At 56.4% G+C, this 25,246-nt stretch overlaps 1 long non-coding RNA gene, 1 other non-coding gene and 1 pseudogene across 2 annotated transcripts; 1 reads left to right on the top strand and 2 right to left on the bottom strand.

Annotated features, from left to right (window-relative positions):
• The first annotated feature begins 3,041 nt into the window (after positions 1-3,041).
• On the top strand, positions 3,042-3,112 carry TRNAG-GCC (transfer RNA glycine (anticodon GCC)). Its single transcript has one exon. It is a non-coding gene; the product is annotated as a tRNA-Gly (tRNA).
• An 8,406-nt stretch (positions 3,113-11,518) lies between these two features.
• On the bottom strand, positions 11,519-16,779 carry LOC132243718 (E3 ubiquitin-protein ligase TRIM39-like; annotated as a pseudogene).
• A 1,184-nt stretch (positions 16,780-17,963) lies between these two features.
• LOC132244160 (uncharacterized) lies at positions 17,964-24,188 on the bottom strand. Its single transcript, XR_009455756.1, has 3 exons — positions 23,939-24,188; positions 19,222-19,242; positions 17,964-18,083 (listed from the first exon to the last, which is right to left on the bottom strand). It is a non-coding gene; the product is annotated as an uncharacterized LOC132244160 (long non-coding RNA).
• Positions 24,189-25,246: the final 1,058 nt, after the last annotated feature.

Here is a 25,246-nt window from a genome sequence, read left to right as displayed (position 1 = left end):
GGACAGAGATTTAAGCCTCTTACCACAAACGCAGGACCGCCGCTCAGGCACCCAGACCCAGACCCTCCCCTGCGTGTGCACATTACCTGACTCCTGCTGTGGCAGGGCTCCTTTTGGGCACAGGCGGTGACACGTCCTGAAGGTCTGGGGTTTCACCCTGCCCTGCCTCCTCCAGGGACACAGCTACAGGATGGGGCTGTGGCTGCTCCAGCCAGGAATCAAGAGGTTCCCAAAACCCCAGCAGGTGCCAGCTTCTCCAGGGCCACCTCCTCAAGCTTCACATGCACGGTGCCCTGGGGCAAGACAAGCATGTTACAGGGAGCTGGGGGCAGGGGGCACATCCCCCAGACACATGGAGGTGAGGCCAGCAGCACTGATGATTGATTAGCTTAATCGCTTTCCCCTGGAGCTTCTCTCCTCTGCCTGCCCCAGCTGAGACCCCTCGACCAGGGCTGCTGCCTCAGGCTGCAGTGTAGGGGAGGGTCGGAGATGCAGATAGCACCCCCTGCATCGGGGCAAGAAGGGGCGGTCTCCTGCCTGATTAGCATAGTAATTAAGAACAAGCCATGGCAGGGCAGTCAGGTGGGTGGTGTGCCCAAAGGCAAGTAGGGCAGCTAGCACTGGGGCTAGTTGGGGAGGCCCACTTTGCCCCAGGGACCCTAGGGACAACCAGAGAGAGCCCCCCAGCTCACCTGGCCTGACCTTAAATCATTTTTCTGACCTCATCACAGGGCCCCAGTCAAGACGCAGCCTCACTGAAGGCTGCTAATGCAGACCCATCCATTCCCAGGGGGTCCAGGATGTGGGGAGTCAGTAAACTGGTGTGACAGGGTGTGTGGAGGAATCTGGAAGCAATGGTCAGAGGGGGATGGGAGGTGGTCCGCTCCAGTCCTGTAGCAGTCACAGTATACAACAATCACACACAAAACATGATCGTGCTTTACAACCAAGCGAGATGCTCTGTAACATGAAACACACTTTATCGCACCAAATGACTTGTGAGTTTTGGGGTGCTACACATGGCTGGCTAGAGGACCTCTTTCCTCTAGCCTTGCCCAGTTGGAGAAGTGGATTTGAGTCAGGCTGCCCCACCAGCTGGAGGAGCTCTTCCCCACAGACACTCAGGATCCTGGGGACAGGCTGCCCTGGGCGGGTGGCCTCTAGCTGCCAAGCCTTTTCCACGCAGGCCTGGGGGAGCCCCCTCTGCAGTAATGGCCAACCCTCTGGGCTCTGATTCCAGTGATCTGAGTTCAGATCTCAGCACAGCCTCCAGCTTGTGCTTCTTGCACCTCCAATGCTTCTGCCAGTCCGGAGGTGGTGTGGCTTGGCTCTCTCCTTGAACTTCCCTCTCCTTTGCCCTCCCCCATGTTGCATGGGTGGGGAAAATACAGCCTATGGCCTGGATCTGGCCCACAGGTGTTGTACATGTATTTTTGTGACATTGGTATGCCATGGGTGCATGAGCATGTAGCACTGATTGTGTGACAAGTGTGTTCTAGCAAATGCAGAACAAAGCCCTGGGCCCGTGGAGCTGGGGACTCATGCTCTCCTCTCTCCGACTGAGGGGAGATGCCGAGAGGAGGCAAACTCCCCATGAGAGCTGTTCTGCTCCGGGCTTTCTCTCCTTTTAACTCCACGATCATCAGATGAAGTGCAAACATATTTCTGAGTGAGCTCCAATCCCACTACCAGAAATCAGCAGGAGAGGACGGAGAAGAGACAGTCAACTCCACCTGGAAGAGAGATGCTTGGCACAGGCTGCTCCAGAGCCCAACGGGAGGGGAATTGGACAGTGAGAATGAAGAGGACAGCGACATAACCGGACCCGATGACAGCGAGGAGGTTGGCAACAGGATCAGCAGCAGTGGGAGTGACAGCAACATCGACAGCAAAAAGGACAGGGAATCAACTGAGATTTTAAACCCTAAAGGGTTTCTTTGGACCAAAGGACTATGGTAGCAGGTGGATGTGTGGAGCCACGGGGGAATGGGTGTATTTTTTTGTAACACGTGCGTGGTTCTTCTTGTGTGATGAAAGGTTTATGATGGAGGATGAAAGGTTTGTGATGGAGGATGAATATATTTAACTTTATATATTAAATCAGATCAAGTGTAGTCCTTTGCTTACCTGACAGGGGAAACACCATGACCATGCAGGCAGTTTTCCTAGTTGCACCGGGGGACAACCACTTTCCTGGCATGGGGTAGTACCCACAAAGGTAATGCATAATTAATCTCCAATTTAGCTGCTGGAGTGGGGAGATCTTGGCTTTATGTCACTTTATGGACATGGGAGACTCCTGCCAAGCTTGCTCCTGTGGCCATATGGCTGAGGGCAAGCAAAACTCGGGGGCATCCAAACCCCAGCATGTAGGATGCCCCTCAAAGGAGTTGGGGACATCTGAAGTCCCAGATGGGGCTGGAGGATGTTTGCCGGTAGTCAGGTCACTTACGGTTCTGCACAGACTCACGGATTTGGAGTTGATTTGGCTGGTTTGGTTTGCAACATGGGGGATTTTTTTTTTTTTAAATCTCCCTCCTCTTGCCCTGGGGCCAGTGAAGGATGACTGCAAAAATCAATACAGAAAAAGGGAAAGGAACAGCCAAATGCCCAGTCTGTAGCACAGACACCACACATGCAGGCGTCTGCTTTGTCCATCCAGCCCCTCTTGGGCTCCCACGTTCTCGGATGATTTTAATCACTGCAGGTCAGGATCCCCCCAGCACCCAGCCCAGCAAAGGAGGGAGTTGAATGGAAAGCAGGAGCTCAAAAAGGGATTTGGGGTCCTTGTGCAAGCAAGACAAAGAAACAAACACGCCAAAGGTGGCTCAATCGCTTCCCCATGGTGACATTTCCCCTCTTTTCCAATGCAGGCTGTTTCTTTCAGTTCTGGCTAGGGCTTATTGATCAGCTTTGGGCCATGGCATTGAAGAGCTCCCAAAACCTCTGGCTTGTTTCTCCTTGGAATGAACTGGAATGGAGGGAAGAGTCACCATCACCTTTTCTTTCCAGGGGCCTCACCATGTACTTTGCTAACTCAAGCATTGGTGGTTCAATGGTAGAATTCCTACTTGCCATGTAGGAGACCTGGGTTCAATTCCCAGCCAATGCAGGTGAATACAATGTGTGTGTTAGCAAACTGAGCTAATCCTTGACAAGCATGCTCATTTGTTGCAACTTTCTATTATTCTTTGAATTAAAAAAATTTTTTAAAAAAATCCAACAGATATTTCAAAGCAAACATGGCAGAGTAAATCCGCAATTTACTTACGTTATTGATTCCTTTCTGAAACTTCTGCATTTTATTTATGATTCATATGCAGATATAGACACAACTAGCAGCACTAACATTGTGTGACTCCATTAAAAAAAATCTGATGGCACCCCAGAGTGCCCAGTCACCCTGGCTGAGATTTACTCCTCTAGGTTATTTCAACAGCACGGAGAGCATGCTACAAATGAAAAACAGCAGAACAAAAGTGCAACCTTCACCCCATGCCTTGTCCAGCAGGGAAAATGAAAGGTCCAAGAAAGAGAAACCCCACATATTTAATACCTTAATTTTATTTCAGTCTTCACAAAAAAGGTTTGCTGTCCATTGAGAAATACATTTGGCAGAAAGAGAAGGGGAGGAGAGAATGAGAGGGAAGTTCAAAGCTGGATGCAGCACCCTGGACATTAAATCCTACATTTCATTTCAAAATTGAGTGTCTCCACAGCGCAGCTCTTTCCATCCTGAATGACCTCTCCTTTGCGTCACTGCCCTTTTCTATTTTCTAGCCCCCTTGCCTCCCTTTGCTTTTTTTTTTTTTTTTTTGTCCTCAGCAAAACTCTGGGGATTATTACAGAAAGGGTGTTGACTCTGTACCACTCCCCATGGAGGGATTTTTCACTGGAGTCAGGCATAAAATACCACAAAAGTCCTTTTATACAGAAAGTAACGTTACACCTCGGCAAAGGAGAAGTACTGCCTCCTCCCCTCCTCCCCACCTCAACCACAGAGCAGTCTTCATTTCACAGGATAAATGAGAAACCCCAGGGAGACCCTGTTGTGTGGACATGGGCAGAGATCACTGCAAGGTCTCAAATTAAACCCCACTGTGCAGCAAAGGACTTGTCAGCACTGCCGCGGGGCTGCCTACAGGAGCAGGTCCCCTCCACCTACTCCTGTCCTGTGCTCACTTCAAATCAAGGCACCGCGGTCACCAGATGGAGGAACTTGAGTCCATGCCCTGAAAGCAAAGAGGCTGAAAACAGGCCAGGGCCACCCCAAGGGGATGGTCGTGTGGCATTTTGTGTATAGGCCTGGTGGAGAGAAGGGGTGTTGGGGACCTGAGTGGACGTAATCCACCTCCAGCTGTGTGTGCTTTGGGGACAGTGGGCTGGGGAAGTGTTGGTCTTAAAGCTGAGTGTGCTGCTGGAGGGGCTGGGCTCTGTCGCGGGGGTGGGGGGGCAGTACACAGTTCTGCCTGGGCTCACCCAAGCCAAGAGCCCTGCGTTAGAAAGGCAAGGCTCTTTGAGAAGATGCAGTATATTTTATTAGACCAGCTGAGTAGTTGGAAGAAAGTTCTTGGCAAGCTTTCAGGCTCAGTCACCCTTCTTCAAGCATAGGAAGTCTCTGCTGGTCTGAGACTCCAAGGAGTGAGAGAAGCTATAAGTGTGGCAGGATGTCGGTGTCGTGGAAACACACACAGAGTACTTTTGGGTCAGGTCAGCAGAAGCTTTTATTCAAAAGAAACTACAGCTGTAGGGGGAGTTCCAAAGTGACATGGATTTCCCAAGCACTTGGAAGGGGTCCCCCCCCAAGAGCAAAATCAGGAGGCTTAGATACTTTTTAACAGTCGCTTACAACTCACGTGATCATACAGTGAAATTAGCATGCAAAGCGGCTATAATATTACTTCATTATTTCTTTGTGAAAGTGTAAATAGGGAAAAATTAGAAAGATAAAAGGTAAAACAAGGTAAAGGTGTTTGCAGCCTGCTCTGGACAGCCCCGGACACCCCCCACAGCCGCCCTGGGCAGCCCCCTGGACATCCCCTGCAGCCCGGTGGTGCAGCCCAGCACCAGCCGATGGGAGGGAGCATCCAGTCCCCCGGCTCAGCCCCCGGTCTGCCCCCTCCCCACCTCCCCAGCATTGGCCGGGAGCGGGCCGGAGCTGAGCCCATGGGCCCCACACTGCTGCCAGACGCCACCTAAAAGAAGACATGGCGGGGGCTGTTCTCCAAGGGGCAGACACCGGAGCTGAAGGGTGGTTCCACCAGCAGTGGCACCTGTCCCTGTGTGACCGACTTGGGACCAAGTCCCAGCTCCAGGCCCCTCAGCCCGCTCGTGTAAGCAGGTCCGAGGCAGGGGGTGCGGTGCGGGCTGAGCCATGAGGTGCAGCCACATCTGGCCAAAGGCTGCAGCCAGCGGGGGCTGCTCCAGTTGGTGCCACCGCTCCGTGCCCTGCTCTGCTCCCGTGCCACTCCCACTGCTGCGGCTGCTGCCCCACGGGCAGGCACCAAATGTGGCCCCTGCCAGGTGGGACCTGCCCCCAGCCTGGCGCAGGGCGAAGTGACTGAGTTGGCAGCGCAGGATGAGTGTGGCTGCTGCCCGGATCATACGCCCAGCCTCAGTTCATAGGCGCAGCTCTGAAAAGTGGTTTGCATTGCAATTTGTTCCCTCTCAGGGTCAGGCCTGAGAGACTGGAGGCAGAGTGTTGTTCTGGCGAGGAGTGTGCCCCACGGGGAGTCGGGGTTTGTTGTCTTTGCTAGATTCTGGTGGGCAGGTTGTGGGGTACAGGAGAGAGTTGGCAGGTTTTGTGTTTTGAGCTGTAGGAAGGTGGCTTCAGTTCTGGTGATGAGCTTAGGTGCGTGTTTGACTGTACAAACCACCTTTCAGAGCTGGGCCTATGGACTGCACTTCATCAGCCTCCTGGGCAGTCGGTACAGAAACTCCTGGACTCAATGCACACAGTGGAGCCTGGCACACTGCGCCCGGCCGGACACCTGACAGCCCAGGCACCTCTGCACTTTTACCTGTGCTCCTACACCCCCTTTCCCCCCCTATCCCCCACCCCAGCCTGTCCCTCCCCCCCGACACCTCCATTTCCATTTTCACTGGCTTTCTCACCTGCATTGTGGGCCAGGCCAGCCGCTGGCTTCTTTACTATTCCTTCCACGCATGACCAGCTGCAGGTACTTCCTCAGCCAGACAAAGGGGTTTGCAACACTAAAGCATCCAAAGATACATTTTTTTAAGTACTCCTTTTTTTTCATAATACACATATAGACACAAAAACACAAAATAAGCCGTCACACACCATGAATAACATCCTATGTCCAACACAACACAACACAATACTTTTACTTCTTGCTGTCAATTCCTGTATGAAACGACAGGCTCTGTGACACTTCTGTGTGGGTACCTTTGATGCCGATGCTGATGCTACTGGTGTTGAGCCAGCTGAGTTATTGTACCTGCTCTCAGGTAGAGCGGAGGACCGGGCGTGAGGCTGTAGGGGAGGAGGAGGCCTCAGTGGGGCACACTGCCGTGTTGTGCAGAGGCCCCAGCACCAGGAAGGGCGCACCTTAACACACACACAGTGTCACCCACCCACATCACGAGTTTTGCCTGTCGGCAGCTTGGGGTGCAGGGCCCCAAACGACAGAGTCCCCCCGCGAGACACACACGGCTGGTCCAGCACACACTCAGGCCTGGTCTAGGACACACACAGCTGGCAGGCTTTGTGACCTCAGTAAGAGCTGCCACCCCTGCAGGTTTCACCCCCTGTGTTGTAACACACAGCCATGACATGCGTTTGGCTTTCAAGAATTTGGGGTGCAGTTCCCCCAAGCCCCTACACCAATCTTCTTAAAACACGGCACACTTAGTGCTCTCCACAGAGGCTACCATCCCTACCAATTTCATCCAAATTGGACAAAAACAACCAAGTTATAGATGTTCCATTGATTCCCCATTATACCCTGTGGCCAGATCGCCGACCTGGCTCTGAAGCTTCGGAGCCACTTCAGCCGGATCGAGGTGGAAACCCGGTCTGGAGCTCCAGACTGGATCACTGCCATCCTAAGTGGCCAGATCCGAAGCCGGATCGGATCACTGCCGACTCGCACAGCCCTACTGCCGGAAGCAGCGCAGGGGACCCCGCAGTGGGCGGTGTGTTGGAGGGGGCATCTCTTCCCCCCGGTGCAGGGAGTGACCCCGGGTGGAGCTGAGTGCCAGGTCAGTGTCTGCCCACTGCTGCCGTCCCTCCGGCTGCTACGTCTCCTGTGTCTCGTTTCCACAGTTTAACAGATCCAGGTGGAGTCTGCGCTGCCTCCGGAGGGGCCCAGGGAGGAGAAGCGGGAACAGCAAAAAACATGGAGCTACAGCCCATTCACACCTTTCAAACACCTTCATTTCAACCTTGATTTAGCCCATAAACCTGCACTTATTTCACCCTTGCCCAGGCCTTATCTTGCCAGAGCAGAGATCCTTGCTGTGGGGTTGCAAATAGCTGGCATATGAAATGAGACCAGCTTGGCTGCAGCCGGCCAGGAGAAGGGCTGGGATGTGGGTGCTGCTCGTTGCAGGTTGGGACCCCAGTCCTGCCCACTCGAGCACCACAGCACTGGAAAGAGACCTCGGAGTCCCGGCTGATGCAAAAATGAACACGAGTCGCCATGTGACGAGGTAATAACCAAGGCTAACCGCACTCTTTCTTGCATGGGCAGGTGCATCACGAGCAGGTCTAGGGGTAACAGGGGACTTTAGCCGAGCCCCTGTTACCAAGTGTGCAACTGTAAGCAAAACAAAGTCACAGGTGAAGGCAGGAGAGACACTCACCTCCGGGACAGGCTGCAGCGGGCTGGGGCTCGGGGCGGGCGGGAGCGCTGACCTACGGTCTCCCGGCATTATTAGTACTCCAGGAGTCATCAGACTTCCCTCGGGGCAGGAGGAGTCACCGATCCGGCCGTACGGATCCAGGAGGAAAGGCAGGAGAGCTCGTGCCCGAGGAGGTGCCCGGCATCGCCAGAGGGACAGCGGCTCCGGGACAGGCTGCAGGGCAGGGGCAACCCAGAACTGATGCACGCGGCCAGTCCGCCGCCTCCAGTTTAACCAGTCATTGCCTCGCCTGGCCAACCCGCCGCCGCCAGCTAATGAGACGCTCAGCAACGAGATACATTTGTCTTTAAGTAAAATAAAGACTTCCAACGTTGGAAACAACTAACTGGGTGGTCTGCCTTATCTTAACCCACTCCTCAGGGAAGAGCATCCTTTCATTTCCCCTTCTTCTTACTTGAGGCAGGGGAGTGCTGAGCAAGACGGGGCGGACGGCAGACTCGCTCCTTCAAATACTTACAAGTATCATCCAGAAGACGGTAGAGATCTGGCTCGGAGATTTCCAGAGAGAGCGTTTCAGATGGATCAGACTCTCTCCCGGTGTCCTGGTGCTTGGGCCATGCTGGAAAAATGGCTTCTTCTCCTCCTTCTTGGCCCAGGCCCTTGTATCGCCTGTCTGACCTCAGCAGCCCAGTCCAATAGACGCCAGCAGTGTTGGCAACTAGCAAACCAATATAAAAAGCATCACTGATTACCTGGGCAGAGGAGCAGGGGCTTTTCCTTCCCCCGCTCAGGTGACCAGAGGGACCGCACCCTCGGCACCAGGCTTTTGTCACGTAGGCAGGGAGGAAAATCCCCCTCCCTTAGGGATTCGACCCCAGTGTCCCAAGCTGACCAGGACAGGTTTCTGGAGAGAGACACAGACGGTGGCATTTCTGCCACACTCCCAGTATGTCCCAGTGTCCTGTTAGGTTCCCCTATCACCATTGCCCCCCTCCCCATGTCTCGAAGCATCCTGCAGTGCCTCCGAGCAGCCTGCGCAGCGTCCAAGTCTCGTGCTGGGCCGGCTGTCACTAGGGTGTCACTGCATCGCTCTGCTGTAGCTCATTTCCACTGCACTTCCACATTTGGGGCCCAGACCTTGGCTCCTGCCCTCGGTGAGTCCCGTGCTGAGCACCCTGCAGGCCTCTGTCTCTACACATTGCAGCTCTAGAGTGGTCTGCCAGAATACTGGGACGCACTGGGGATACTGGGAGACACACACCCTCCCCTTCCCCCACAGGATGCCCACCCAGGTGCCCCTCCGCACCCCCAGGGCTGGGCCAGGCAGGAGCAGGTCTGGGCCCTGCCTCGCTCCTGGCCACATGCATCCCTGCTGCAGACCCAGGCTGTGCCCTGCCCTGTGCTGCCTCCACCTGCCATCCCAGGTCCCGGAGACACCTCCCACAGGGGCCAAACCCAGGACTGGGGCAGGGCTGTGCTTGTGGGCCACAGGCTGCAGGGCCCAAGGCAGGGCCCTGGCACTGGGGAACAGGACCATGTTTCAGGGGTCACAGCTCTCCTGGCTCTGGGACAGCCACAGACCCAGCTCAGTCCCTGGCACCAGCATTGCCACGGGGTCCATTGTCAGGGCCAAGGGGCTGGGGGGCACTGGGCCAGTTACCACCATGGCCAGCAGTGCACAGTGGGACAGCTGCATCCTGGGGGGAGAAGGGCTGTCACAGAGGACCTGGGCACCTGGACAACCCCGATGCCCAGAGAACCCAGTTGTCTCAATACCCTCCCAGGATCTCCCATTAGCTCCAGTGCTCTCCCAGTGCCTACCATTATCATCCAGTGGGTCACAGTACCTGCCTAGGGACCCGCGTTACCCCCATGCCTCCCAGTATCCCCCAGTGATTCTCAAATGAGAAACAGAGCAAGAGCAGACACAACCCTTGATCCCCTCTTTGAGGAGGGGGTGACACTGAGTGGGGCCCTGCTGACACAGGCACGTGTCTGGGTCCCTCTGGCCATGGTGCATCACAGGGAAAAGGATGTGGAGCTGTTTCTTTCTCCCCCTCAATCCCTGGGGCAGCAACTGGCTGCGGATCAGGATCCTCCTGACTCTGCCCATCAGAAGTTCCCACGGGCCAGCAGTGATGGGCACCAGCACAGACTGTGATGGAGGCACACAGGCAGTATCTGGCCCAGTACAGTGGAGATGTTGGGGTGAAAAGGGACTTTGACATCAGTTTGATCTGGATCAGTGCTTCCCATCCAGGTGTGGTGAGCTCCTTAGCTCTGGTAGATGTGCAAACACCTATACGCGATTCACAAAAGCAACACAAAGCTTTGCAATAAGAATCCATTTCTGATCCATTGTGGCCTTTCTGAGTTCTTTGCACCAGAAGAACTGCTATATTATTTTTCAGTAGCAAAGCAAGTGAAAAGGAAGAGCAGGCATTTTCTGAGGGTGCCTTGAGTCTAATGAGTGGGGATCTTGACTCTAAAAATATTGGAGAACTATTGTTGTGTAGTGAGAGAGGCAGCTAGCTCTGTTAGCGTGAAGTCCAAAGGAAGCAGGATAGAGATGCACCTTATAGACTCAGGAGGCCACAATTCCTGGCCCATGGGCCAGATCTTGCCTGCAGAGCCAAGTCATGCATCCCCACAGGTCCAGTGATTCGGTGATGGCGGTTATTTTGGAGATGTTGGGAGCTGTAGACAGTAGCAGAGTGCAGTAGGAGAGTGGGACATGTGCCCTGGGCACCAAACCCAGGGGCAGGAGGTGAAAAAATACTAGTGGCTACACTGCCAGGAGCACCGCTAGGGATGCTGATCTCCCCTCCCTGCTGCTCCCCACCCCCAGGCACCCTGTACCCTGGGCACTCAGGCACAACATGACATGTGCTGGGCCTGGGACACTAGTGCCGTCCGACCCACATGAGGCCCATGGTGTGTGGCTCTGGACTCGCACATTAGAAAGCTTGAGCACCACCAGACTTACTGAATCCCAGATGCATCAGCTTTCAGGAGCAAGTGCTCACTCATCAGAGGGTAAGAAATGATGTGCAGACAGCCGGTGTACAATGCAAAGGTATTTATTTTAAATATAAAAGGGAATAGTGGGAGGGGAGAGAAGAGGAGGGGAGAGGATGGGGTCAGGGGGGAAGGGAAACAGTGCTGAGAGAGGCAAACAAATTAACAAAATAAAACCCCCAAAGTGATTGTAGTGATGTTAGTGAAGGATGAGAGTTTGGAGACAGTCCCTCCCAGGGGGGTGCTATGCGTGTGGGCATGTATGGCACCTGCCCCCAGTGGCTGGGGAGAGCACGGCTCCATCGGCGGCTGCTGCACCCCAGTGGTGGTTAGTGGGGAGCTCTCAAAGATGCTGTTGGCACTGTTGGTGGCAGGGGCGGGGGTGGTGGGGGTGAGTGCTGACCTGGGGTCAGTGAAGACCCACAGGCATCACCAGCAGCATCAGTGGCGGCCAGGGCTGATCATGGACTGCCTGCAGAAACTGCGAACAGTGTCGGTGGCACCTTTTTGCAGGGAGTGCACTGCAATGCTCAGGGGGTGCACGTGCACCTGTGTGCAGCCCCTAAGCATCGCCCCTGCATTTGGGGATTGGGAGATGACACCTGGGCCTGGGCAGCACCAGGGTCCAGACTGGAGCACCTCCTGTGTTGGAGACCCCAGCCCTGACCCGCCAGCCTGCCCCCCACCCTGGGGACGCCGAGGGGCTGGCAGTCGGGGCGCGGGGAGGGGACAGTCTGTGCCCCCCGCGGGTCATGGCAGGGACAGGGATTCCCTCAGGGCTGGGCTGGGACCGGGCACAGGGTCAGGGGAGCCACGTTGGTGCCCCCAGCATTGAGACCAGGACTGAAGAAAGGGTGCAGGGTCCCGGAGAAGGTGTCAGTGAAAGTGAAGAGATGGGACCTGTTGGTCACATTGTAAAATGAGACCTCGCCTCCCTCGTAGTCCAGGAAAACCCCCACCCGCCTGGGGTGCATGCGCATGGGGAGGGGGGTCCAGGGGGAGGTGCAGGGCTTGTGTCCTCCATCTTCCAGCCACACGACCCAGTATCCACGGCCAGGTGACAGCGTGATCCCCCCCTTCCTGCGCACAGACTCCCTGCACACGCCCACGTACCACTGTCTTGTCTCCCACCTCCACCTCCCAGTAGCGCCTCCCGCCCGTGAACCCCTCCGAGCCCAGGACACAGGGACAAGGATCAAATCTCTCCGGGGTGTCGGGCACATGCTGTCGGGCGTCTCTGTGTTGTACACATTTCCGATCCTCAGACAGGACGAGGTTGGGATGAGCCGTGTCCGGGTCCAGAGTCACGTCCACTGGAGAGAGAGTCACGGGTCAAGGTCGGGGCAGGCGGGTCCCCAAAATCACAGAGAATTCACCGCATCCCAGGAATCGTGGGTCAGTCCCTGCTGGGAAATCACCATCGCCCCAAGGGGAAATGGAGAGAACAGGAAATGGCCCCAGGGCAGAGAGGGATGTTCCCACCAGACCTCTTCATCCCTGGGGCAGAGTGGGGGCTAGAGGGCCGGGTGCTGCACCCACAGGGGGGAGGAGAGAGGGGCGGGTGCCATGGGGTGGGCACCAGGTGGGGGAAGGGCATGAGATTATGTCATACCAGCAGGTCCCTGTCCTGCCCCTCCCCCACCCCAGGCTTGGCTGCCTGGCCCCACTAGCACAGCTCGGGGGTGATGGGGCAAGAGGGGCAGCGCCTTCCCCATGAGCTGGTGCCACAGGCGCTGTTGGGAAGGGGGTGAGGAGGGGCAAGGAGGTAGACTGGAGGGACAGGGGGGACGGGCTGGGAGACAGCAGGGAGCAGAGGGGCCCAGCAGAGCAGCCTGCCCGGAGGAAGGGGTGGCAGGGGGAGCAGAGGGCAGGGCCCAGGGGTCTCTGTGCTCTGGGCCTGGGTCACTTGGTTTGCGGCTGACAGCTGGTTGGTGCCTGCCCCTGCCCATCCCAGGCTGGGCTGCTCTGCCCCAGCGGGGACCCCCATGTCCCCAGCCCTGTGGGCACAGGACTGCAGCCAGGGCACCCCACAGCCAGCGCCTCCCCAGAGCCCAGCCCACGCAGGGCCATGCATGGGGCTGGGTGCACGGGGTGGGGAGGGAAGGGGAAGGGCAGTGGGGAAGCACTGACAAGGGGACTAAGCACCGCAGAACAGGGCCCATTGCTCATGACTCTGGGGCCATTGAGTGAGGAGAGGCATTTCCCCTCCCTCTGGGCTCAGCTGCACCAGGCACAAGTCCCAGCTCACCCCTGTTGTGCATCTGCTCTAGGGGTCCGCGCTGCAAATACTGCACTGGGCCAAGGACGCCCTGTGCAGACCAGCCCTGGGGCACTGCTGGGTCTGGGGCCTTCTGTCCCCGGAGTACTGGATAACCCCATGCCCGTGGGGCCCAGCTGCTGTAGGCCAGCCTCCATTGTGCCAGATGCTGCACACAGAGATGGCAGTTTTGAAACACATCTGAGTTACACTTGCTCTGGGGAAACACTTGGAAACACTTAGGAGCACAAACCCCAAAGGCTTCTGATAGGACATGGATAGGCCAAGGAAACAACAGGGGACCCCCAGCACTTATGGAAGGGCAGGATGGGGAGGGTGAGCAGCTTGGGAGTGGGGATCTGTTCAGAGTACTTCAAAAAAATATCCCCTGTGCTCTGTTCCCCAAATCTGCTGTGACATTTGCATTGGAAATGTCGCAGCAGGAGGAAATTGGCCCCTGCTCTCACCCAAAACCAGGCAAAAAAACAAAGACGGCTCCAGCTGAACCTCTCTTCCCAGAGTGTCTTGTCTGTCCCCAAATGCACAGCCCCCTGCATGCATGGGCAGACCCCCCAACACACACACGCATATACAATTCTTGCAGGGACTGGCCCACAACCCCAGGGAACGTGTGTGCTCTCCATCCCCTGCTCACTCAACAACCTGCCAGAGCCAGGACCAGAGCAGGGCTGAGGGATCCACGCAGAGCTCGGGCTCGAGCTCTCACTCCCCGATCTGGGCACAGAGTGGCCCAGCGCAGTCCCTCCCCACAGTCACTCTGGCTCTGGGATCATCTGACCCACAAGGGACGGTGACAGCTCTGCATGGCTGGGCGTGTGCATCCGTGTAAGGAGGGAGGCATGCTGTTTTCCTGAAGAGTCTCTTCCACCCATGACAGCCCCAGGGGTCACCCACACAACAGAGTTGACCTGGGCTATCAAAGCCATTTAAGATCTATGGGACTGACCCTCCCAGACCCAGGCACGTTTGTACCAGACCCAAGTGAAAATGGATACTTGGCTTCAGCTCTGTGCGGGTCAGGCCTGCACTGACTGCTGGTTTGCACCACCCTGGGCACAGAACAGCTGCAGGGACCCAGGCATCTGGGTCGGCATCTCTTGCTGCCTGGAGGGGCTGGTGCTTGCACTGGTGTGTCTGTGCTCTCTGGGCAACCCCAGGCTTGGCTGAAGCCTCCTTTCTGCCCTCCCTGCTGCCTCAGGGAAGGAGCAATGAAGCCCCTTCCTGGAGGGAGGAACCTGGAGTAACAGAAGTCACCGTCCAAAGCCCAGGAAACACACACGGCCTGAGCAAGAGCTGCCAGCGGGAAAAGGAGAGGGGTTTCCCTGGGCACTAAAGGCAAAAGGAGCACCTGGGCACAGACTGGCGGCAGCTGGGAGACGACGTGGGTGTCAGGGAAAGAGAGCGAAGGACACCAGGAGGAAGCAGCAGGGAGGGAGAGACATACTGGCTGCGTGGCTGGGAGAAGAAGCCCTCAGCCAGCAACCCCTCAGCCGGACAGCCCACTGCCGCCCTCCCTGCCGCACAGGCTGGCTCCTGCCCTGTCGCTGTTGCAGCACTGGGATGTGGGTGCTCAGGCTGTGCTGGGAGCCATGGTTGGGAACAGCACCTTGCAGCCAGGAGCCCCCTGAGACCAGTCCACTGAGCAGCCTGCAGAGCAGGGCCCATGGGGGCTCGGGGGGCTCTGCTGCCCCTCCCAGGCAGCCAGGAAGGAGGGGAGCAGGGCTGAGCTGATGCTCCTGCCAGTCAGGGCCCCTGACTGCAGCATCTCCTCCTTCCCCAGCCTGCAGCCAAGCCCCGGGGCCAGAGCTGCCTAGCACCTGCAGACTGTGGCTCCATCCTCTCAGCTCTATAGCCCCCAAAGCAACACGACCCTCCTACCGGGCTTCTCTCTCCTGACCCCAGCACCACAGATCGGTCATTTTCTATCTTATCATCCAGGCCAGATTCCCTTCCCCCACCCTCCATGCTCTGCTCTTGCCCCTTCCTCACCCCTCACCCTGCAGCTCTCCAAGCCCCACTGACTTCCACACTCCCTTTGTGTCCATCTCCCCTGCTGCCTGGGCACTAAAGGCCCAGATGTGGTGCAGCTCCTCTCTCCCTTGGCGGAGATCTCACACTTCTGGTGGATGAGATTTGGAGCCTTGTTCCTCACCCCAGTGACCCTAAAAATAAGCAGCTGTCCTGGCCCTCTGCCCACTACCTGCCACTGCACCAGACAGAGAAGGAGGAGTGGTGAGACCCATGGATGGTGTGGCGGGCCAGTGGGGGTGTTCCTGTGCTGAGCCACCTGCATCACTGCACCCGACCAGCTACCAAGCTCCAGGTGTGTCCCCGGGGTGCCTACGCCTGGCCATCCCCTTTCCGCAGCACACCCACAAGCCTGGGGAAATGCTGCCACCACCCGGACTCAGGTCTCTGTCTGGGCCCTGTGCCACCCGGGATACACAGGCTCTGTAGTCCTTGGGGATCTGGGGTGCTTCTATAGGCCTGAAGCACTCCCCTGTCACCTCCTGGGCAGGGGGGAAGTAAAAAGCCGAGCCCACCTTAGCAGGTCCCTTCCATCTCAACCATGTATCGTAAAGCTTGCTATAGCGGATAGCTTTACTGGGTGGGGAGGGGAGGCTCAGGGAGGGGGACAAGCCAGCGAAGTATCCGAAGAGCACATCTGAGCAAACAGAAGCAGCCTGGTAGCCTTGTGACACGCTCCAAGAACACCGTTCCTGGGTACGTTTCTGGTAAGCTACTCGCACATGGATCTGGAGTCTGAAAGAGCTGCACAACCCGTGTGCCTGCTCCATGTTCCCAAAATATGTCCCCTTCCCCTTCCTCATGTGGCCCCTTTTATACACCTGTTGTGACCTCATCACTAAAATCCCACCACCAGCAGCCCCGTTGGCTGTGGGCCGATGTTTCCAAATGACATCAGCCCTTGCCAGGTGAGATGGCCAGTCACATGGCCTGCAGTGGCAGGGACACTTGAGACAAAGAGAGCAGGTCCTCCTGGGTCAGGCATGTCTGCAGCCCAGGTCCCAGCTCAGTGATAAATGAAACATGGGGGTGGGGTGGGGGAGCGCTGCCTGGTCACAGCAGAGGGGGACTGGAGGGGCGATTCCTCCACTCGGTGACAGCAGGGAGCAGCTCGACCCCTCATTAGCAGGAGGCTGAAGAGCCCCGTCCAGGGCAGCCCCACTGAAATTGGTTGGCCTCAGCATTCCCCCAGAGCAACTTCTCTGGGGAACGTCCTGTCTCCTGTGCACACAGGCAGGGACATTGTGACTCCGCCTGGTAGTGCTTGCGAGGGGTGTCAGGGCAGAGCAGAAAGCAAAGGTCCCTGGGGAGACAAGACCAGGAGTCTCTGATGAAGCATTGGCTCCACTTACCTGCATATTGTCGGGCTCCGGCAAATTCTGAAATAACCAGAAACCAGAGGTCACAGAGGTCACACAACCAGGCACAAACCCCACAGGACACATGTCAGTGGAAAAGACACTGCAAAAACCAAAACCACAACTTACCCAGCTCTGCCAAGGGTCTCAGGAAGGAAAGGGGAGGAGAGCAAATAAAGTCACGAGTCAGTTAGTACCATGGTTGCCAACTCTCTGTAACTCTACTGGTGTCCCATAAAATATACAGTAAAAACCACGGGCCCATAACATTTGTGAAAAACTTGAGTCCTCCATAAATAATCGATCCACAGGGAGCTTGATAGACAGGCAGAGCACAGCACTGTCCCCGGTGTCTGAGCGGGACCTGAGCGCCCTGCAGGGAGCTCTTGTCAGGGCTTTGGGGCTCGCAGGAACCTGCCTAGACCTCTCCTCTCCCCCAGCCTCATGCTGCTGCTGGGTCCAATGGCTTGCCCCCTGTGTCTCTCAGATGCCCACCTCAGAGGTACGAGGAGCAGGGTGGCGTGGCTGGCAAGAAGCTGTAGGACAGAAGCAGGGGCCAGAGTGGGTGGAGGTCTGTGCCAGAATGGGGGTAGCAGCGTTGGTGAGGTACACTAGGACGTGGACTAGGGCGGGGTGTTATGCCATGTGGGGCATGGTTAGGGGTGTCAGAGTGTGGGGGTGATTAGGGGCCCCCTGGGGTGGGGGCATCATATCGTAATACCACTGCTGCCATCAAGCAGGATTGGCAATCCAAGAAATTTTTTTCCATTTAAAATCTTCCAACTTCATACTGAAAACCAAAGCTTTCTGCTACACTTGGTGTTGATCCCCTACACATGAATCCCACTCTTGTCACTCCCTCCCAAGGCCTGGCAGAAGGGATGAATTTACATTATGTGAAACACAGATCAGTAAAAACATATGTCTTTAAAGAAAGGGTGTCATATCAGTAAAAGCTTTGTAGATGGTCAGTAAAAAAAAAAAAAAAAGGTTTGAGGTGGAAAGACTGGTCAATAGCCATGATCTTTACTGACAAATCTGCCCCCATGCTGAACACACCCCACATCAGCTTCAGTGGACATGCTGACTGAGTTCAGACTGCAGGATCGGGACCACAACCCTTTGCCTTGGATACTGCTTTGTAGCCCCTGATCCTGAGATCTCCCCATCCCCTCTGGGAAGTGAGAGGAGCTGCCCCAGGGACATCACTCAGGTGCAAGGAAACATTGGGAAGAAAGCCCTGAGCCATCCCCAACTCAGCCCTTTGGGCAGAGACAGGGCAGACTGACTAGAGCGGGCCCTGCCCACACACCCAAGCAGTCCTCAGCAACAAGGGGTGCTCAGCTGGTGCGAACAGCACCCCCCGCACCAGCACTATGCCAACTGCCCCCATCCTGATGTGGGGGGTGTGGGACAGTGTGTGGGACTGGACCCTTTCATACAGAAGTGTCCTTGTCACAAGACCTCCCTGGAGATGGGGAGGGACGCGTGGCTGGGTACCAGGGTTTTGCCAGTGAAGTCAGGGGGTCAGGGGGGCAGTAAAAGGCACTTACCTTTCATTGCTTCATACTTTGCTGCAACGTGAAAGAGAACGAGAATTAACCTGGAGTCCCACAAATTCCCTGGCCCGGGCCCAGGTGCAGCAGCCTCTCCCCACCCGTGGTCATGGACAGACACTGCAGATCTGTGCTCCAGGCATCAAGCCGAGTCCAGCCCAGGGCCATGCGCTGTGTGGGCAGGACCCGGCTCTGCTGTCCCGGCTGCCTTGGGCACATCCTCTTCACCAGGCTCTGCACAGACACCCGGGCACCGGGCTCAGCTGCCTGGCTCCAGGACGCCCCACCCCTTATAGCACCTCTCCAGCAAGGTGACTTGTCCTCACTGGGCTGCCGGGCACTCCCCTTCCACCCTCCCTGCCTGCCCTTCCACCACCTCTGCCAGGGCGCCTGCCTCCTCTTCCTCCCTCTCTTGTCTTCTGGGGGTTTCTCCAGAGCTCTGCCCTCAGTTGCCCTTCTCCCCTCACACTAATCATCACTTCACATCATCTTCATCTGGCATTGCGTGCTGACAGCTCTCAAATCCACCTCCTGGCCCGGGGGTGCATCCTACCCCCTGTCCCCTGCCACCAGCCCCAGCCTGGCTGGGCTCACTAGCCTGTGCTCTAGGCTGTTTCCTGCTCACTGCAGGTGGAGGGAGGCTGAAGAAAACTCCTCCTTTCCCCTCCCAGCCCTCCTCTCTCACTGCACACAGCAGCACACTCAGCCCCACAATCTCAGGGTGTCTCAGACTCCTCTCCTTTTGCTTTGCAACCCTCCACCCCAGCCCCTCTCACTCCTGTTCCCAAATCCTGCTCCTCCATGGCCTCATGATCCAGCCTCCCCTAAATCCTGACAGCCCAATTTCTCACCACCCTCCTCTCAAGCTACAACTAATCCAGCCCCTCTAATCTGTGCCCCCCATATGCATCCTGCCCCTTAGCCCCTGGCTCCTGGAGAGACAAGCCCTGCCCCTGGGGCTCCCACGCAGCACTGCACAGGGGTGGGACAGAGCAGCAGGCTGGGGGTGCTGGAGGATGAGGTTTCTTGGGGAGCTCCTCAGCACACATCACACACAGCTTCTCCAAGGAGAGCCCTGAAGGCCTGCTGGGACACCAGCTGCAAAACAGGAGACCTCCCCCTTCCCTCCATAGGGAAATCCATGAAGAAAAGTTACCTTTGTCTGCACGGCGCCTCTCTGAAACAAACAGCAGGAGAGACGTGTTACACAGATGGAGACTGGACACAGTGATGAAGAGCACCAAGCAATGGCCTTTCCACTGTACCTATACACACAGGGGCTGTCCCTCACTGTCCCCCTTGGCCACAGCACACCTGGGTCCCCAAACCCACTGCACTCAGCATTGGTGAGGCTGCAGCTGGAGTACTGCATCCAATTCTGGGCTCCACAATTCAAGAAGTATGTTGAGACACTTGAGAGAGTCCAGAGGAGAGCCGTGCACATGATCAGAGGGCAGGAGAATAGGCTTTATGAAGAGAGGCTGAGAGCCAGGGGACTCTTCAGCCTGGAAAAGCACAGGCTCAGGGGGGGCGTGGGGGCAGCTTATAAGTACATGAGGGGTTTGCATCAGGATGTGGGGGAACATCTGTTCACCAGAGCGCCCCAAAGAAAAACAAGGACCAATGGTCATAAACTCCTCCAAGACTGTTTTCGGCTGGATATAAGAAAAAAAAGTCTTTACTGTCTGTGCCACCAAGACCTGGAATAGACTCCCTCCGGAAGTGGTGCAGGCTCCTACTTTGTACTCATTCAAGAAATGTTTGGATGCTTATCTTGCTGGGATCCTTTGAACCCAGCTGACCTCTTGCTCCGGGGCAGGGGGGTGGACTTGATGATCTTTGAGGTCCCTTCTAGTCCAAAAGTGTATGAAATCTCTGAAACCCTTTGCCCCTCCAGATGGGGTGAAAGGAGTTGTCAGCAACTTATGGGGGAAACACACTGCAAGGGGGGTGTAATCAGCCCCCTCCCAGAGTTACACACCAAGGAAAGCTCAGGGGAAACTGAAAAGAAGCTGCTGCAGGCTGGAAATGCAGATACAGTCCCTGAACATCCTGATCTCTGCCCTGCTGTGATTCCCTAAGGAGGGGGAACCTTTAAAGCATATTTAATACTAAGTTCCCTTGGTTCAGAACTGCAGCCCCAGTCCTACATTGATCCGGGCTGTGGGACTAGTACCTGGGGTCCGGGCAGGGCAGAGTTAAGGCTGGTCGTGTGCTCCAGGGTAGAGTCCTGCCCCTCGCCCCACTGCAGGCCACAGAAGGGCCAGAGCCCAGGGGATCCCATGTGAGGAGGGATCCTGCTATGTACTGGCCAGGTCTCCCTGTCTCCTGCAATGGCATGGACCAGGGAGTGTAAAGGCTGCTCAGGGCGGTGGGCTCAGGGACCCCTTCTGCAATAGTCACCGTGCTGGTAAAGACACTGGCTTGTTCCCGTGAGAGCTGGTCTGTGTCCCCAGGAGCAGCCCTTCAGTGCACTGCTGGGGTCTGCAATGGGAATGCGGATGGCCCTTAGCTGGGGACAAACCAGGCTGTCACTTGGCCTGCTACAGTCAGGCAGGCACTTTGGGCTCTGTCTCCTGAGTGTCCCTGCATAGACCTGAGCTAGCTTAACTGAGCCACGGGGACCACTGAGGAAAGCACATTTCTTCTGTGTTTGGACAAGAGTTCAGCACACGTTCCCCTGGGACGGGCAGGGGCAGCCGTGGCCCTGGGGCGAGCGAGGGGCTCCCTGTGCTGTGAGGGAAGCTGTGGCCTCCCTTCAGCTCAGGACAGAGCTCTTGGTTGCTTCAGCTGCAACCTAATTCCTGTCATCCTTTTGGGACTGTGGAGTCATTTAGTACTAAACCAAGTGCTGCCAGTACTGTGCAGTCCCAGAGATGCACGGTTACTTTTTTTTGACAAGCTCTGGCAATGTAGTTCATCACTATGGTGATATAGTGTTGGCATCATGGTTTGTGCCCACTGATGCTATGTCGTACTGACAAGCTACGTCCCCCTAGCTCATTGCTTCAGTGACGTAGTGTCTCGTGTACACGCGCGTACTGTCACACGCACGTAAGGGGATGGGCCGACACAGACAGGTTTGCATCAGCTTCCCTGCGCACCACGTCCCTGCTGCCTCGGACTGACCTGCTCCAGGGCATGGTGCAAACTGCCCCACTCTTCCCTATCCCCTCCAGGACCTGCTCTAAAGGTCTCTTCCAAAGGAGCCATCCCCCTGCCCGGTCCCCTCTGACTCCTGCCCTTATGGCAGGGCTAGTTGAAGGTGATGCTATACTGGAGAGAGACTGGCCCAGGGGGGCTGGTTCCCTGCTCATACTGAAGGGGGGAGTTATCTCCCAAGTCAGCTTGGCCAAGACTGTGGGCTGGTTGGTTCCAGTCACTGGGATCATCGGGCATCTTTTACCCAATAAATTCTTGCCCCTGCAGGTGCCCAAGGTGTTGGTTGGGCCGTTGTCTCTCCTGCTCTGGGCCAGACTGTATGCTCTCTATCTTGGTGGTTTTTTCCCACTATGGGAACCTCTCCCCGGGGTCAGAAGTGTTTGTGTGATGCAGGGGAGCAGGGCCTGGATGGCTTTTGTTGTGCACCCTTCTGGCTAAACATCAGTTGTGTGACTGCCTGTGGCCACAAGGCACTGCAGTCAGGGGCCCACGTGGGCCCTTCCACTCTTGTGTCCCTTTGTCCTCATCCCTTTCCTGCTCTTTTCTGTGTCCATCCACTGAGCTGACCTCGAGGCTTCTGGAATGGGACTGAGGAAGATGAAGTGGGTCAGCAACGGGAGGCATGGACCTGGGCTGGATACCAGGTGGGTCCATCCTAGGCCAACCCCTGGCCTTGCAGCTAGTCCCTGCCCCTAATTGTGAGGACAATGGAGAGTAGCTGCCCCTGGGACCAGGGTAGAAGAGACATGTCCATGAGGGGATGGGGCAGAGGGGCCTTTGTCCAGCACATGCTCATGTCAGCCTGGGCGTAGTGAAGGAGGTGCGGATGGACCTGGGGGCCTGCCCTGGGATACAGTCCAGCAGGACACGGAGGCATCGTCATGCCTGACAGTCACTGCTCAGCACAGCTGGAGCTAGAGCAGCTGGGCCCAAGCACCAGTCCTGTCTGAGAATGGCCTTGCATGTCCCGAGTGCGATTTCTGTGTTTCCGCAATTGGAGACACCGGGTCAGGTCACAGCCATTGGCAACCCTAAGACCCTGCTCTCACCCACAGGCTCCCTGGAGACCAGGGAGCAAACCAGCAGGAAGCCCCCACAGTGCACGAGACACACTAGCACACCAGCATGCGGTGCAGCCCGTTCTTGTGGGGCGATCTCAGGCCGAGCAGCCCTAGCTTTGAGGAGAGAATTGAATTTGGGAGAAACACTTTTTTTTTTTTAAATGAAAAATGTTCATGTCCCAAATCAAATCAGTCAAATCAATTCCAAATCCATGAGTCATCCAAGAACCACATGAAACCTTGCTACCAGCAAGCATCCTCCACCCCTGCCTGGGGTGTCAGATACTTCCAAATCCTTTGACAGGCATCCTCCGTGCAGGCCCACACCAAGAGGATTGGGGTTTGGATGTCCCTGAGTTTTGCTTGCCCTCAGCTGTATGGCCACAGAAGAAAGTGAGGGAGGAGTCTCCCATTTCCATAAAGTCCTTGTATAGCTGAGATCTTCCCACTGGAAGACAAAGTGGGGGACTAACTATGCATTACATCCGTCAGGGTACTGCCTCCTGCCAAGAAAGAGGTTTTCTCCTGCAACTAGGAAAACCACTTCCATGGTAATGGTGTTTCCCTGCAACAGGAAAAACACATTAATAGGCTCCCAGCACAGAAATCCTCCCTCGTCATCCAAGTTTCCAGCTGAGCAGCACAGATCTGGTGGGACAGCTCGCTGCAGTGTCATAGTTTCATAGTTGGTAGTGTCCGAAGGAACCTCAATAAATCATCGAGTCCAACCCCCTGACCCGTGTAGGAAAGAGCTAGGTGTTTGTCCAGTCTCCTCTTAAAGACCCCCAAGGTAGGGGAGAGCACCACCTCCCTCGGGAGCCCGTTCCAGATTCTGGCTACCCTAACCGTGAAGAACTTCTTCCAGATGTCCAACCTAAACCTGCTCTGTGTATTTGTGGCTGTTGTTCCAGGTTAGTCCAAGGGGTGTCGTGGCAAACAGAGCATCTCCTATTTCTTGCTGCCCCCTCCCCACCGATGAATTTGTAAATGGCCACAAGATCACCTCTCAGCCTTCCCTTGCATAGGCTGAAGAGATCCAGGTCCCTCAATCTCTCCTTTAAGACCTTACCTTCAGGAGCCTAACCATATGAGTGGCTCTGCTCTGGACCCTCTCAAGGTTATCCACACCCCTCTTGAAAAGCAGCGCCCAGAACTGGACGCACTACTCCAGCTGCAGCCTGACCAGTGCCAGATAGAGGGGGAGCATCACCTCCCTGGACCTGCTCATCATGCGCCTGCTAATACATGATAAAGTGTGGTTAGCTTTACCGATCACTTCATCACATCGGCGGCTCATATTCATCTTGGAGTCAGCTATGACTCCGAGATCCCTTTCTGCCACTGTGCTGCCGAGAAGGTCATCCCTCAGCCTGCAGGTGTGTTGGTGATGCCTTCTCCCCAGGTGCAGCACTTTGCACTTGTAGTGTTCGGTCTGGGCTCTTCACCGAGCTCCAGGGCTGTGAATCCACGTGGCCCCTTTCCTGGCTCAGATGTGGGGTCTGGCCTGCTCAGAGACTTCTCCCACAGCTTCAGTCCATCCCGGTGCTTGGAGCTCCTCTCAGAGCAGTGGATGGAGCCCCGTCCATCCTGTCCTGTCCCATCTCCGAGGAGCTCACCTCTCCACACAGTCACCCCCCTTTCTTACGTTACCTGTCACACGGTGCTGCCGCCAGAGGCAGAAACTGCCCAGGAGAACGACAAGGGACAGAATCACGGCCAGAGCCACCGCCCATGGGAAATAGGGACCTGCAGGAGAAAGTGGCATTCACGTGGCAGCCCTGTGTGAGCAAATGCACAGGGCTGGGGGCAGCAGTAGCTTTCCCTGGGATCCTCCTCATGGATTTCAGGCCAACAGGCCTCCCCCATGCTTGATGCTTAGCACACTGGGAGCCCAAGCTAAAGACCAGCTAATGCACCTACTGTCCTGCCCCTGCCTGGAGGCAGCAGAGTGGTCACTGCAGGAATAAACCAGACCCAGCAGCACAACCCCTGCATGCAGAAAAGCCTCTGCCAGCTGGAGGCAAGAGAGATAGTGACCTCCCCTTCCTCAGGGCATCATGGGACCCTCATGGGAAGTGGCTCCTCATCCAGCAGGTCAGCAAAGACAAACAATGTCCCTTCAGTCCAGGGTTACAATACATCTGGGTTTTCCCAGACACATCCTCTTTTGGGGTCCTCCCATCTCTGTCTGGGTCTTTTGTTTTTAATATCACCAAATGGCTGGGATTTGGGATTTTGCTCTGCTCAGCACCGAAGTTTCCCCCCCGCCAGCACTGGGCTGCAGCAGGGCAGGGGAGGCACCGGCTTCTCCGGCAGGGGAGGGAGCTGGGGAGGGGAGCGGGGAGCTGCGTGCCCTCCAGGAGACACTTGCAGGGCTGCGGGGAGCAGGGGGCTGCAGGTCGGGAGTGACGGGCACCGGGGCGGGGAGGCAGGGGACGGTGGGTCAGGAGCTCAGGGCACAGGCAGTGCCAGAGGACTGTGGGCTGGGAGTGATAGGCAGCTGCAGGGCTGAGGTGGCTGTGGCTTGGGAGCAAGGGGCAGGGCCAGGGCACAGTCATATCTCTGCCCCCCCGCAATCATATTATACTCCCTCCTTCCTGTCAGGTGCCCTCTTTTTTGAAACTGGAAATATGCTAGTCCTGCTTCAGTCAGAGGCTGAAAGCTGCGATCTGTGCCAGTGTGAGGTTGTCCTGAATCTCAGTGTGACCCCTCATGCCAGGCGGCGCAGGCTGACCCCAGGGGCGCAGTCAGGACTGAGGTGCTCGAGTGCCATCAATGCAGCCCACAGACACTGTCCCCTGCAGCGCTGCAGGCACAGAGCGAATGCTGGCCGGGGAGCCAGGCCCCCTTGTCTGTCCCAGCAGCTTGTCCCCAGGGCTCTGCCGACCATGTCCAGCCGTGGCCCTCGGGGGACTCCTGCTCCTGCTCGCTCACCCCAGCAGCTACCAATGGACCATG

This window comes from Alligator mississippiensis, chromosome 11, assembly GCF_030867095.1.
Source record: "Alligator mississippiensis isolate rAllMis1 chromosome 11, rAllMis1, whole genome shotgun sequence".
Taxonomy (NCBI): Eukaryota; Metazoa; Chordata; order Crocodylia; family Alligatoridae; genus Alligator; species Alligator mississippiensis.
This window is presented reverse-complemented; position numbering and strand designations above follow the sequence as displayed.